Source organism: Lepisosteus oculatus, chromosome 14 (assembly GCF_040954835.1).
Source record: "Lepisosteus oculatus isolate fLepOcu1 chromosome 14, fLepOcu1.hap2, whole genome shotgun sequence".
NCBI classification, from domain to species: Eukaryota; Metazoa; Chordata; class Actinopteri; order Semionotiformes; family Lepisosteidae; genus Lepisosteus; species Lepisosteus oculatus.
This window is the reverse complement of record NC_090709.1, coordinates 11,029,600-11,043,622: the sequence shown is the minus strand read 5'-3', so window position 1 is coordinate 11,043,622 and position 14,023 is coordinate 11,029,600. Positions and strand designations below refer to the sequence as shown.

The window sequence follows — 14,023 nt, the reverse complement described above, 5'->3', positions numbered from 1 at the left end:
TCAGCAGTCAGCCCCTGCGTGACAGGTTCTGAGTGTCTTGGTTACATCCGTTTGTGTGTATAGATGAAAAAGCTATTGAAGAGCACCCCGACACCCCCCACCCATCTCGGTGGAAGTTGCCATGTTCAAAAAATCCTAAAAAGATAATTAAAGTTTCACACAACAAAGCATGACTGTGAAAGGTCAGGAGGCCTGCCTAATGGTTGTGCTGGCCCCACTAGCACCTCTTCCAGAAGCAACCTTAGTTTTTCCCAGGAGGTCTCCCATCCAGGTACTGACCAGGCTCACACCTGCTTCAGTACTGAAGGCTGCTGATTATGGCCAGCAGCCATATCACCCTGCAACTCACAACTGGCAACCCACTGAAGCTAAGCAGGTGTGAGCCTGGTCAGTACCTGGATGGTAGACCTCCCGGGAAAAACTAAGGTCCCTTAGTTCCTTAGTGGGGCCAGCAGGGGGCGCTCACCCTGTGGTCCATGTGGGTCCTAATGCCCCAGTATAGTGATACTGACAATATCCCCAAATTTCCCCATTGGCCCTTACCAATCATGGCCTCCTAATAATTCCCCTCTTTGAATTGGCTACATTTCTCTTCTTTCCTCCTCACTGATAGTGGTGAGTGTTCTGGTGCACTATGGCTGCCGTCGCATCATCCAGGTGGATGCTGCACATTGGTGGTGGTGGAGGGGAGTCCCCATTACCTGTAAAGTGCTTTGAGTGGAGTGTCCAGAAAAGCGCTATATAAGTGTAAGCAATTATTATTATTATTATTAATGAGCACAACACTTGATTACAGTAAAAAAAATCATTAAAAAATAAAGAAATGTTCCACATCTCAAAGCAAGGTTGTATAAGGTTAGGGGAGCTGTCTGATGTGTAAAACACCTGTTTGCAGCACTGTGGCTGTTGTGCTTGAAGAGCTATTGACTCGTGAATAGCACCCTCCTATCACCATGTACGGCCTGTCTAATGGTGCCATATTGAAAACATCATAAAAAAATAAAGAAAAGGGACACAGCCACAGCAAGATTGTATAAGGTTAGGGGGCCTGTCTGGTGTGTAAAACACCTGGTTGCAGCACTGTGGCTGTTGTGCTTGAAGAGCTATTGACTCGTGAATAGCACCCTCCTATCACCATGTACGGCCTGTCTAATGGTGCCATATTGAAAACATCATAAAAAAATAAAGAAAGGGGTCACAGCCACAGCAAGGTTGTATGAGGTTAGGGGGCCTGTCTGGTGTGTAAAACATATGGTTTCAGCAGTGTGGCTGTTGTATTTGAATTGCTATTGTAGCGGCAATGCTTGTTAATAAGACAGAATTAAGTGTTGGTATGCTGTCCTAAAGGAGGCCCCATCTCACCCTCCATCTCTGTGGTGCAGCCACAGAGAAAGTATTCATGCAGGCTGATTTAAGATGTTTTGTTTTGATAAGGAACAAGCTCCCAGACAGGGATGCACTTAGCTAAGCCTGGCTATCATGATCAATGGTCATTCATTGGCGCCTATCAGTCTAGGGAGTGCCGAATGGACATCTGGACTGCATTCCTAAGTGTCAAGAGTAAGTGACTTATATCTCATCTTGACCAACCAATCAGGGACTGGCAGGGCGTGGTAAAACCATGTGGGTCTCCAATGCCCGCCAAACTCTCAACCAATCAGCACACATCTGGGTCTTGGTCAAAAAGGGAGCGCAAGCTCAGATCTGGGCTCTCCTTGGCCATTTTCGCGCATCCTCAGAGACAATCACGTGACAACTGCTGTTGTCTGCAAAAGGACTTGGACTTTGTTCTAAGCGCGAGGCCTAGGATCCCGTACGTACTCAGAATTCTACCAACGTGAATGCTCCGCTTGCTCAACGGCAGCCTACAGTTGGACCCTCGTCGACAACCTGAATAGCTTATTCAGCTATACCAGCTTCTTCCCAGGCAAAAGAGTGACTTGTGAGGACTCGCGGTCACATCTGTGCATAGAGACTTTCTACTAGCCAGCCGGACTGCTGGTAGATCCCCTCGGAGCAACGACTGCCCTGCGCGCCGCAGTCAGATTCCTCCGCCCGTCCTACTCCGAGCTGCACCTTGACTGGTTGGCCGGTAGCCAGAGAACGCCGACACAACGCCCATTGGACAACCGCTGCAACAGAGGCTGCAACAGAGCCTGTCAGCTGGTTTGGTGTTCGTGCCGGGAGATTCCAAAACCATACACAGTGGATAAGTAAACCCCATGTTCTACATTGCGGCTCGAGAATTCAATTGTACCTCAACACAAGTTGTTATCAATTTAATTCATGAGTAATGTATTTACTTCCGAGTTTAGAGTAACAGTGGGTAATAACACTGATTAGCGATTTGGTAACCGAACGATATATATTGACATATATTCTCTGTTGTGTATCTCTTTGTGTTTGCATCTCTTCGAGATTATATACCTTGTATATTGATAACCCTCACAGTAAGGTCTGCCACTCGTATCCTGGCAGACTAGTATATGTTTGGTGCACAGTTTATATTAATAAATGTATCCCGTGTATTGAACCCGCGTGTGTGCGTTGTTAGTTGTTCTGACGATTGATTTTCTAAAAGCCCCAACGAACAACCTCGTGATTACTGCTACAATTAATAATTGTCTCAGTAAACCCATCAAACCACTACAACATTCAGGTACATTCAGCTCCGGCGGGAACAAGTCATTTGTCGGTCTTTTCAAGTGCTGGGAGCCGAGTAATCCTTTGCTTGTATCGTTTCTCCCCGGTGACTAGATCTCAACCTGCGACTCTCGACTGGGCTCACCCATGGCAGCCCAGCAGGTGTGAGCCTAGCCGGCACCCGGATGGGAGATTCACCCCGGAAAAGCTCAGGTTGCTGCTGCTCCTGCAAGAGGTGTGACTGGGAGTAGGGAGCGCTCACCCTGCGGTCTGTGTGGCTTTCCTGATGGCGACACTCTGCTGCACAAACAGGCGCCGTCCTTCGGGGGAGGCATAAAACCGAGGTCCCGACCCTCCTTGGCCATTAAGAAATCCCAGGGCGTCTCTCAAAAAGAGACGCCGGGGGTGTCACTCTGGTGTTAGTGTTCCCCTTTACCAATCAGTCGGGGTCTCCTCCTAATCCCCGTCTCATATGTAACAATCAATGACGAGGCCCCCCTGTCCCGCGATATTGTACTTGTCTCCTGGCCGCTGGCTGGCGCCGTGAGATTTAGTACTCGCGCAAGAGACCGGGGGCAGAGCGCGAACGCGGTCCCCCGCCCCCCACAAAGTGTGCGCTCCAGGTTCCCTCTCGGGGCTCTGCAACACAGCGGAAAGGCAGCGAGAAGGAGCCTCTCGCTCTGACGCCGCAAGGCCACAAGAGGGCGGAGGCGCCGCGCGCCCGGCCGACGTGTTGGACTGGTGCGCTTTATGTGCTGAAATAAACACGCGACAGCCCAGAAATGTTTTGAGTGCTGTGCACTGGAGGTTTTTGTCTTGTGAAGACTTGCCTTGTGCTCCTCCGAGCAGTTTGTTTGTTCTCCTCCAGTGCGGGACAAGCCAACACAAGGGAGCACATTCGCCAACATCCAGGTACGCAATGCGATTTGGAAAGAGGCTCCTTTCCAAAGAGTTGCACACGAACGATCCTTCAGTCCAACTCGGGGGGCACAGAGCCCCAGCCACACACAGCTTCAAGTAGCGAGTTAGGCGCCACGACTTTCGCTTGCGGCCACACCACCCTGAATGTGCCCAATCTTGTCTGATCTTGGAATCTAAGCAGGGTTGGGCCTGGTTAGTACTTGGATGGGAGACTTCCTGGGAATACCAGGTGCTGCAAGCTATTGCTTTCTCGGCCAGCAGGGGTCACCGTTGGTGCCGTAGGCTTTGGGAGGAAAACCTGGAGGATGGAAAGGTGATCTATAGCCTCATCTCTAGAGATGTTTTGTTGCTATGGCATGTGTGTGACCCATATAAAAAAAAAAACGTTTGTTAAACGAATATCGAAGCTGCCTCTAAATCTGCAAATGAAGATGAGTCGATAAACCACTTGTTTATCGTATAACTATACATATATTCATTTATTACTGATTTCATTCATTGAGCACGGATACAATAGAGGTACAGCCATTCACTGTTTGACATGTCTGCACTGGTACAGAACCTAGCAATCAGAAAACGGGTGAAACTGTCTTGAGAATTAGCATACAGTACCGAGGCCCCCATGACCAAATAAAGGCTAACCTCGATAATCAGCCTAAATAATGCAGACTACAGCAAAACGACTGACTTTGAAAAGGGAATGAATGTCCGGAAGGAGTAGTGTAACCAGCTTGAAATGCTTCTCCAGACCTCTAACTAAAAGAAACCGGGAACCAGCAGTGGCATCGACTCCTTTCGAACTGGGATCCTATCGCAGCACGTGGTGTCGTAACTCTTCCGTATCCGATATTGGACCAAGCACATCAGGGGAGAGCGCGAACGCAGTCCCCCACTACCAGAAATAATGCAGTCGAGATTCCCACATTTGGGGAATTCGCAGGGGTCAGCACAGCCGGAGTGCAATGGCCGAGCCTCGCCCTGGGTGAATCGATTTTTTAAGAACTTTATTTTCTTTTCACAAAAAAATACAGGACATCACAAATTAGAAAGCTTTACATTAATATACATACTTAAAACAGTATATATGATCACATCTCATTACATTTTGACACGGTACCAGTTACATAGCAACAATTTCTTTTTTTCTGGTGTAAATCACATTCTTTACTTAAACATGATAATGTTTTTCACAGTTTCTTGAGATATTGACCTATGCTCTTTATTTCCCACAGATTTTCTGCTTCCTCCCTCCTTTCTCTCCACAGATCTCTGAGGTAATAGTTCTCTTGGGTGATGAACAGGGCCAGGCTACCTGCTGCCTTGACTGGGACCTCGATGCCTTTGAACAGCCCCATGTTCCTCACTCTCCACAGGGCGTCTTTCCCACTGTTCACCACGGCCCAGATCCTGTCAAACAAGTCAGGAGGAAGTTTGACAGGAGAGATGCCGTTGTAGCGGCAATGCTTGTTAATAAGACAGAATTAAGCGGTGGTATGCTGTCCTAAATGAGGCCCCATCTCACCTTCCATCTCTGTGGTGCAGCCACAGAGAAAGTATTCATGCAGGCTGATTTAAGATGTTTTCTTTTGATAATGGACAGCTCCCAGATGGGGATGCACTTAGCTAAGCCTGGCTATCATGATCAATGGTCATCCATTGGCGCCTATCTGTCTAGGGAGTGCCAAATGGACATCTGGACTGCATTCCAAAGTGTTAAGAGTAAGTGACTCATATCTCACGCAGGGCGTGGTAATACCACGTGGGTCTCCAATGCCCGCCAAACTCTCAACCAATCAGCACACACCTGTGTCTTGGTCAAAAAGTGAGCGCAAGCTCAGATCGGGGCTCTCCTTGGCCATTGTCGCACATCCTCAGAGACAATCATGTGACAACTGCTGTTGTCTGCAAAGGGACTTGGACTTTGTTATAAGCGCAAGGCCGAGGATCCCGTACGTACTCAGAATTCAGAAAGCTTTTAAGCGCAGGAGGCGCCCTATCCCCGCTCGCTCGCTCACTCCCCTGTTCACACGTGCAGTGCGGCTTGTCCGTCTGTTTATTTGTCAGCTTTGGCAAGACACGGGTGCTTGTGTATTAGCGTGAGCGTTTTTTATTCTGATCATGAACAGTTTTACAAGTCCGCAAAGGATCAAGGAAAGGTTTATCGCCAGCTGAAAAGAGACACAGCGCTTCGGCTGTGGAGACTTGTTCGGCTGGCGTTCGGAGAGTCGCGTTTTTCAGAATTGTATTGAGATCGTTTTCCACAGAGCTCAGATGTCAAAGCACAGCAGCAGCTCTCCACAGCGATCCTCTATAGCGCCCTTTCTCCCGCAGCTCCGTCCTCATTGGAAGGAAGCAAGAGTGAAAGGCTGAAGTGAAATAGAGCGGGGACGAAGGCAGTGAAGAGAGAGAACGTGGGAAGAAGAGAAAAACGCAAGGGAAAAAAAGCAGCGTCGTAAAAGAGGTGACGGAGCTGTCCTCTCAATAAGAAGGGTGCCAGCGAGCCTTGCTCTCGCTTACGGCCACACCCCCTTGAGCACACCTGATCTCGGAAGCTAAACAGGGATGGGCCTGGTTAGTACTTGGATGGGAGACCGCCTGGGAATACCAGGTGCTGTAAGCTTTTAAGCGCAGGAGGCGCCCAATCCCCGCTCGCTCGCTCATTCCCCTGTTCACACGTGCAGTGCGGCTTGTCCGTCTGTTTATTTGTCAGCTTTGGCGAGACACGGGTGCTTGTGTATTAGCGTGAGCGTTTTTTATTCTGATCAGGAACAGTTTTACAAGTCCGCAAAGGATCGAGGAAAGGTTTATCGCCAGCTGAAAAGAGACACAGCGCTTCGGCTGTGGAGACTTGTTCGGCTGGCGTTCGGAGAGTCGCGTTTTTCAGAATTGTATTGAGATCGTTTTCCACAGAGCTCAGATGTCAAAGCACAGCAGCAGCTCTCCACAGCGATCCTCTATAGCGCCCTTTCTCCCGCAGCTCCGTCCTCATTGGAAGGAAGCAAGAGTGAAAGGCTGAAGTGAAATAGAGCGGGGACGAAGGCAGTGAAGAGAGAGAACGTGGGAAGAAGAGAAAAACGCAAGGGAAAAAAAGCAGCGTCGTAAAAGAGGTGACGGAGCTGTCCTCTCAATAAGAAGGGTGCCAGTGAGCCTTGCTCTCGCTTATGGCCACACCCCCTTGAGCACACCTGATCTCGGAAGCTAAACAGAGATGGGCCTGGTTAGTACTTGGATGGGAGACCGCCTGGGAATACCAGGTGCTGTAAGCTTTTAAGCGCAGGAGGCGCCCAATCCCCGCTCGCTCGCTCATTCCCCTGTTCACACGTGCAGTGCGGCTTGTCCGTCTGTTTATTTGTCAGCTTTGGCGAGACACGGGTGCTTGTGTATTAGCGTGAGCGTTTTTTATTCTGATCAGGAACAGTTTTACAAGTCCGCAAAGGATCGAGGAAAGGTTTATCGCCAGCTGAAAAGAGACACAGCGCTTCGGCTGTGGAGACTTGTTCGGCTGGCGTTCGGAGAGTCGCGTTTTTCAGAATTGTATTGAGATCGTTTTCCACAGAGCTCAGATGTCAAAGCACAGCAGCAGCTCTCCACAGCGATCCTCTATAGCGCCCTTTCTCCCGCAGCTCCGTCCTCATTGGAAGGAAGCAAGAGTGAAAGGCTGAAGTGAAATAGAGCGGGGACGAAGGCAGTGAAGAGAGAGAACGTGGGAAGAAGAGAAAAACGCAAGGGAAAAAAAGCAGCGTCGTAAAAGAGGTGACGTAGCTGTCCTCTCAATAAGAAGGGTGCCAGCGAGCCTTGCTCTCGCTTATGGCCACACCCCCTTGAGCACGCCTGATCTCGTCTGATCTCGGAAGCTAAACAGGGATGGGCCTGGTTAGTACTTGGATGGGAGACCGCCTGGGAATACCAGGTGCTGTAAGCTTTTAAGCGCAGGAGGCGCCCTATCCCCGCTCGCTCGCTCATTCCCCTGTTCACACGTGCAGTGCGGCTTGTCCGTCTGTTTATTTCTCAGCTTTGGCGAGACACGGGTGCTTGTGTATTAGCGTGAGCGTTTTTTATTCTGATCATGAACAGTTTAACAAGTCCGCAAAGGATCGAGGAAAGGTTTATCGCCAGCTGAAAAGAGACACAGCGCTTCGGCTGTGGAGACTTGTTCGGCTGGCGTTCGGAGAGTCGCGTTTTTCAGAATTGTATTGAGATCGTTTTCAACAGAGCTCAGATGTCAAAGCACAGCAGCAGCTCTCCACAGCGATCCTCTATAGCGCCCTTTCTCCCGCAGCTCCGTCCTCATTGGAAGGAAGCAAGAGTGAAAGGCTGAAGTGAAATAGAGCGGGGACGAAGGCAGTGAAGAGAGAGAACGTGGGAAGAAGAGAAAAACGCAAGGGAAAAAGAGCAGCGTCGTAAAAGAGGTGACGGAGCTGTCCTCTCAATAAGAAGTTTGCCAGCGAGCCTTGCTCTCGCTTACGGCCACACCCCCTTGAGCATGCCTGATCTCGTCTGATCTCGGAAGCTAAACAGGGATGGGCCTGGTTAGTACTTGGATGGGAGACCGCCTGGGAATACCAGGTGCTGTAAGCTTTTAAGCGCAGGAGGCGCCCTATCCCCGCCCGCTCGCTCATTCCCCTGTTCATGCGTGCAGTGCGGCTTGTCCGTCTGTTTATTTGTCAGCTTTGGCGAGACACGGGTGCTTGTGTATTAGCGTGAGCGTTTTTTATTCTGATCAGGAACAGTTTAACAAGTCCGCAAAGGATCGAGGAAAGGTTTATCGCCAGCTGAAAAGAGACACAGCGCTTCGGCTGTGGAGACTTGTTCGGCTGGCGTTCGGAGAGTCGCGTTTTTCAGAATTGTATTGAGATCGTTTTCCACAGAGCTCAGATGTCAAAGCACAGCAGCAGCTCTCCACAGCAATCCTCTATAGCGCCCTTTCTCCCGCAGCTCCGTCCTCATTGGAAGGAAGCAAGAGTGAAAGGCTGAAGTGAAATAGAGCGGGGACGAAGGCAGTGAAGAGAGAGAACGTGGGAAGTAGAGAAAAACGCAAGGGAAAAAAAGCAGCGTCGTAAAAGAGGTGACGGAGTTGTCCTCTCAATAAGAAGGTAGCCAGCGAACCTTGCTCTTGGTTACGGCCACACCCCCTTAAGCACGCCTGATCTCGTCTGATCTCGGAAGCTAAACAGGGATGGGCCTGGTTAGTACTTGGATGGGAGACCGCCTGGGAATACCAGGTGCTGTAAGCGCAGGAGGCGCCCTATCCCCGCTCGCTCGCTCATTCCCCTGTTCACGCGTGCAGTGCGGCTTGTCCGTCTGTTTATTTGTCAGCTTTGGCGAGACACGGGTGCTTGTGTATTAGCGTGAGCGTTTTTTATTCTGATCAGGAACAGTTTAACAAGTCCGCAAAGGATCGAGGAAAGGTTTATCGCCAGCTGAAAAGAGACACAGCGCTTCGGCTGTGGAGACTTGTTCGGCTGGCGTTCGGAGAGTCGCGTTTTTCAGAATTGTATTGAGATCGTTTTCCACAGAGCTCAGATGTCAAAGCACAGCAGCAGCTCTCCACAGCGATCCTCTATAGCGCCCTTTCTCCCGCAGCTCCGTCCTCATTGGAAGGAAGCAAGAGTGAAAGGCTGAAGTGAAATAGAGCGGGGACGAAGGCAGTGAAGAGAGAGAACGTGGGAAGAAGAGAAAAACGCAAGGGAAAAAAAGCAGCGTCGTAAAAGAGGTGACGGAGCTGTCCTCTCAATAAGAAGGGTGCCAGCGAGCCTTGCTCTCGCTTACGGCCGCACGCCTGATCTCGTCTGGTCTCGGAAGCTAAACAGGGAGGTGCCTGGTTAGTACTTGGATGGGAGACCGCCTGGGAATACCAGGTGCTGTAAGCTTTTAAGCGCAGGAGGCGCCCTATCCCCGCTCGCTCGCTCATTCCCCTGTTCACGCGTGCAGTGCGGCTTGTCCGTCTGTTTATTTGTCAGCTTTGGCGAGACACGGGTGCTTGTGTATTAGCGTGAGCGTTTTTTATTCTGATCAGGAACAGTTTAACAAGTCCGCAAAGGATCGAGGAAAGGTTTATCGCCAGCTGAAAAGAGACACAGCGCTTCGGCTGTGGAGACTTGTTCGGCTGGCGTTCGGAGAGTCGCGTTTTTCAGAATTGTATTGAGATCGTTTTCCACAGAGCTCAGATGTCAAAGCACAGCAGCAGCTCTCCACAGCGATCCTCTATAGCGCCCTTTCTCCCGCAGCTCCGTCCTCATTGGAAGGAAGCAAGAGTGAAAGGCTGAAGTGAAATAGAGCGGGGACGAAGGCAGTGAAGAGAGAGAACGTGGGAAGAAGAGAAAAACGCAAGGGAAAAAAAGCAGCGTCGTAAAAGAGGTGACGGAGCTGTCCTCTCAATAAGAAGGGTGCCAGCGAGCCTTGCTCTCGCTTACGGCCGCACGCCTGATCTCGTCTGGTCTCGGAAGCTAAACAGAGATGGGCCTGGTTAGTACTTGGATGGGAGACCGCCTGGGAATACCAGGTGCTGTAAGCTTTTAAGCGCAGGAGGCGCCCTATCCCCGCTCGCTCGCTCATTCCCCTGTTCACACGTGCAGTGCGGCTTGTCCGTCTGTTTATTTGTCAGCTTTGGCGAGACACGGGTGTTTGTGTATTAGCGTGAGCGTTTTTTATTCTGATCATGAACAGTTTAACAAGTCCGCAAAGGATCGAGGAAAGGTTTATCGCCAGCTGAAAAGAGACACAGCGCTTCGGCTGTGGAGACTTGTTCGGCTGGCGTTCGGAGGGTCGCGTTTTTCTGAATTGTATTGAGATCGTTTTCCACAGAGCTCAGATGTCAAAGCACAGCAGCAGCTCTCCACAGCGATCCTCTATAGCGCCCTTTCTCCCGCAGCTCCGTCCTCATTGGAAGGAAGCAAGAGTGAAAGGCTGAAGTGAAATAGAGCGGGGACGAAGGCAGTGAAGAGAGAACGTGGGAAGAAGAGAAAAACGCAAGGGAAAAAGAGCAGCGTCGTAAAAGAGGTGACGGAGCTGTCCTCTCAATAAGAAGGGTGCCAGCGAGCCTTGCTCTCGTTTACGGCCACACCCCCTTGAGCACGCCTGATCTCGTCTGATCTCGGAAGCTAAACAGGGATAGGCCTGGTTAGTACTTGGATGGGAGACCGCCTGGGAATACCAGGTGCTGTAAGCTTTTAAGCGCAGGAGGCGCCCTATCCCCGCTCGCTCGCTCATTCCCCTGTTCACACGTGCAGTGCGGCTTGTCCGTCTGTTTATTTGTCAGCTTTGGCGAGACACGGGTGCTTGTGTATTAGCGTGAGCGTTTTTTATTCTGATCAGGAACAGTTTTACAAGTCCGCAAAGGATCGAGGAAAGGTTTATCGCCAGCTGAAAAGAGACACAGCGCTTCGGCTGTGGAGACTTGTTCGGCTGGCGTTCGGAGAGTCGCGTTTTTCAGAATTGTATTGAGATCGTTTTCCACAGAGCTCAGATGTCAAAGCACAGCAGCAGCTCTCCACAGCGATCCTCTATAGCGCCCTTTCTCCTGCAGCTCCGTCCTCATTGGAAGGAAGCAAGAGTGAAAGGCTGAAGTGAAATAGAGCGGGGACGAAGGCAGTGAAGAGAGAGAACGTGGGAAGAAGAGAAAAACGCAAGGGAAAAAAAGCAGCGTCGTAAAAGAGGTGACGGAGCTGTCCTCTCAATAAGAAGGGTGCCAACGAGCCTTGCTCTCGCTTATGGCCACACCCCCTTGAGCACACCTGATCTTGGAAGCTAAACAGGGATGGGCCTGGTTAGTACTTGGATGGGAGACCGCCTGGGAATACCAGGTGCTGTAAGCTTTTAAGCGCAGGAGGCGCCCAATCCCTGCTCGCTCGCTCATTCCCCTGTTCACACGTGCAGTGCGGCTTGTCCGTCTGTTTATTTGTCAGCTTTGGCGAGACACGGGTGCTTGTGTATTAGCGTGAGCGTTTTTTATTCTGATCAGGAACAGTTTTACAAGTCCGCAAAGGATCGAGGAAAGGTTTATCGCCAGCTGAAAAGAGACACAGCGCTTCGGCTGTGGAGACTTGTTCGGCTGGCGTTCGGAGAGTCGCGTTTTTCAGAATTGTATTGAGATCGTTTTCCACAGAGCTCAGATGTCAAAGCACAGCAGCAGCTCTCCACAGCGATCCTCTATAGCGCCCTTTCTCCCGCAGCTCCGTCCTCATTGGAAGGAAGCAAGAGTGAAAGGCTGAAGTGAAATAGAGCGGGGACGAAGGCAGTGAAGAGAGAGAACGTGGGAAGAAGAGAAAAACGCAAGGGAAAAAAAGCAGCATCGTAAAAGAGGTGACGGAGCTGTCCTCTCAATAAGAAGGGTGCCAGCGAGCCTTGCTCTCGTTTATGGCCACACCCCCTTGAGCATGCCTGATCTCGTCTGATCTCGGAAGCTAAACAGGGATGGGCCTGGTTAGTACTTGGATGGGAGACCGCCTGGGAATACCAGGTGCTGTAAGCTTTTAAGCGCAGGAGGCGCCCTATCCCCGCTCGCTCGCTCATTCCCCTGTTCACACGTGCAGTGCGGCTTGTCCGTCTGTTTATTTGTCAGCTTTGGCGAGACACGGGTGCTTGTGTATTAGCGTGAGCGTTTTTTATTCTGATCAGGAACAGTTTTACAAGTCCGCAAAGGATCGAGGAAAGGTTTATCGCCAGCTGAAAAGAGACACAGCGCTTCGGCTGTGGAGACTTGTTCGGCTGGCGTTCGGAGAGTCGCGTTTTTCAGAATTGTATTGAGATCGTTTTCCACAGAGCTCAGATGTCAAAGCACAGCAGCAGCTCTCCACAGCGATCCTCTATAGCGCCCTTTCTCCCGCAGCTCCGTCCTCATTGGAAGGAAGCAAGAGTGAAAGGCTGAAGTGAAATAGAGCGGGGACGAAGGCAGTGAAGAGAGAGAACGTGGGAAGAAGAGAAAAACGCAAGGGAAAAAAAGCAGCGTCGTAAAAGAGGTGACGGAGCTGTCCTCTCAATAAGAAGGGTGCCAGCGAGCCTTGCTCTCGCTTACGGCCACACCCCTTGAGCACGCCTGATCTCGTCTGGTCTCGGAAGGTAAACAGGGATGGGCCTGGTTAGTACTTGGATGGGAGACCGCCTGGGAATACCAGGTGCTGTAAGCTTCTAAGCGCAGGAGGCGCCCTATCCCCGCTCGCTCGCTCATTCCCCTGTTCACACGTGCAGTGCGGCTTGTCTGTCTGTTTATTTGTCAGCTTTGGCGAGACACGGGTGCTTGTGTATTAGCGTGAGCGTTTTTTATTCTGATCAGGAACAGTTTTACAAGTCCGCAAAGGATCGAGGAAAGGTTTATCGCCAGCTGAAAAGAGACACAGCGCTTCGGCTGTGGAGACTTGTTCGGCTGGCGTTCGGAGAGTCGCGTTTTTCAGAATTGTATTGAGATCGTTTTCCACAGAGCTCAGATGTCAAAGCACAGCAGCAGCTCTCCACAGCGATCCTCTATAGCGCCCTTTCTCCCGCAGCTCCGTCCTCATTGGAAGGAAGCAAAAGTGAAAGGCTGAAGTGAAATAGAGCAGGGACGAAGGCAGTGAAGAGAGAGAACGTGGGAAGAAGAGAAAAACGCAAGGGAAAAAAAGCAGCGTCGTAAAAGAGGTGACGGAGCTGTCCTCTCAATAAGAAGGGTGCCAGCGAGCCTTGCTCTCGCTTACGGATACCCCCTTGAGCACGCCTGATCTCGTCTGATCTCGGAAGCTAAACAGGGATGGGCCTGGTTAGTACTTGGATGGGAGACCGCCTGGGAATACCAGGTGCTGTAAGCTTTTAAGCGCAGGAGGCGCCCTATCCCCGCTCGCTCGCTCATTCCCCTGTTCACACGTGCAGTGCGGCTTGTCCGTCTGTTTATTTGTCAGCTTTGGCGAGACACGGGTGTTTGTGTATTAGCGTGAGCGTTTTTTATTCTGATCATGAACAGTTTAACAAGTCCGCAAAGGATCGAGGAAAGGTTTATCGCCAGCTGAAAAGAGACACAGCGCTTCGGCTGTGGAGACTTGTTCGGCTGGCGTTCGGAGGGTCGCGTTTTTCAGAATTGTATTGAGATCGTTTTCCACAGAGCTCAGATGTCAAAGCACAGCAGCAGCTCTCCACAGCGATCCTCTATAGCGCCCTTTCTCCCGCAGCTCCGTCCTCATTGGAATGAAGCAAGAGTGAAAGGCTGAAGTGAAATAGAGCGGGGACGAAGGCAGTGAAGAGAGAGAACGTGGGAAGAAGAGAAAAACGCAAGGGAAAAAAAGCAGCGTCGTAAAAGAGGTGACGGAGCTGTCCTCTCAATAAGAAGGGTGCCAGCGAGCCTTGCTCTCGCTTACGGCCACACCCCCTCGAGCACGCCTGATCTCGTCTGATCTCGGAAGCTAAACAGGGATGGGCCTGGTTAGTACTTGGATGGGAGACCGCCTGGGAGTACCAGGTGCTGTAAGCTTTTAAGCGCAGGAGGCGCCCTATC

General features: G+C 50.8%; 1 protein-coding gene, 7 non-coding genes and 6 pseudogenes across 8 annotated transcripts in view; 13 read left to right on the top strand and 1 right to left on the bottom strand.

The window, feature by feature from the left end:
* LOC138242797 (zinc finger protein 271-like) overlaps positions 1 to 14,023 on the top strand; it is a 683,123-nt gene that overhangs the window by 336,074 nt on the left and 333,026 nt on the right. The window lies entirely within an intron of this gene.
* On the top strand, positions 3,687 to 3,805 carry LOC138217923 (5S ribosomal RNA). The gene has a single exon (XR_011181454.1). It is a non-coding gene; the product is annotated as a 5S ribosomal RNA (ribosomal RNA).
* Positions 4,429 to 4,593, bottom strand: LOC138243579 (U1 spliceosomal RNA). The gene has a single exon (XR_011192234.1). It is a non-coding gene; the product is annotated as a U1 spliceosomal RNA (small nuclear RNA).
* LOC138218760 (5S ribosomal RNA) lies at positions 6,076 to 6,184 on the top strand (annotated as a pseudogene).
* On the top strand, positions 6,722 to 6,830 carry LOC138219048 (5S ribosomal RNA; annotated as a pseudogene).
* On the top strand, positions 7,368 to 7,486 carry LOC138245095 (5S ribosomal RNA). Its single transcript, XR_011193710.1, has one exon. It is a non-coding gene; the product is annotated as a 5S ribosomal RNA (ribosomal RNA).
* LOC138245482 (5S ribosomal RNA) lies at positions 8,024 to 8,142 on the top strand. Its single transcript, XR_011194092.1, has one exon. It is a non-coding gene; the product is annotated as a 5S ribosomal RNA (ribosomal RNA).
* On the top strand, positions 8,680 to 8,798 carry LOC138218186 (5S ribosomal RNA; annotated as a pseudogene).
* On the top strand, positions 10,614 to 10,732 carry LOC138217585 (5S ribosomal RNA). The gene has a single exon (XR_011181297.1). It is a non-coding gene; the product is annotated as a 5S ribosomal RNA (ribosomal RNA).
* Positions 11,270 to 11,378, top strand: LOC138219032 (5S ribosomal RNA; annotated as a pseudogene).
* On the top strand, positions 11,916 to 12,034 carry LOC138217331 (5S ribosomal RNA). The gene has a single exon (XR_011181043.1). It is a non-coding gene; the product is annotated as a 5S ribosomal RNA (ribosomal RNA).
* On the top strand, positions 12,572 to 12,689 carry LOC138218471 (5S ribosomal RNA; annotated as a pseudogene).
* Positions 13,227 to 13,343, top strand: LOC138218337 (5S ribosomal RNA; annotated as a pseudogene).
* On the top strand, positions 13,881 to 13,999 carry LOC138217128 (5S ribosomal RNA). Its single transcript, XR_011180841.1, has one exon. It is a non-coding gene; the product is annotated as a 5S ribosomal RNA (ribosomal RNA).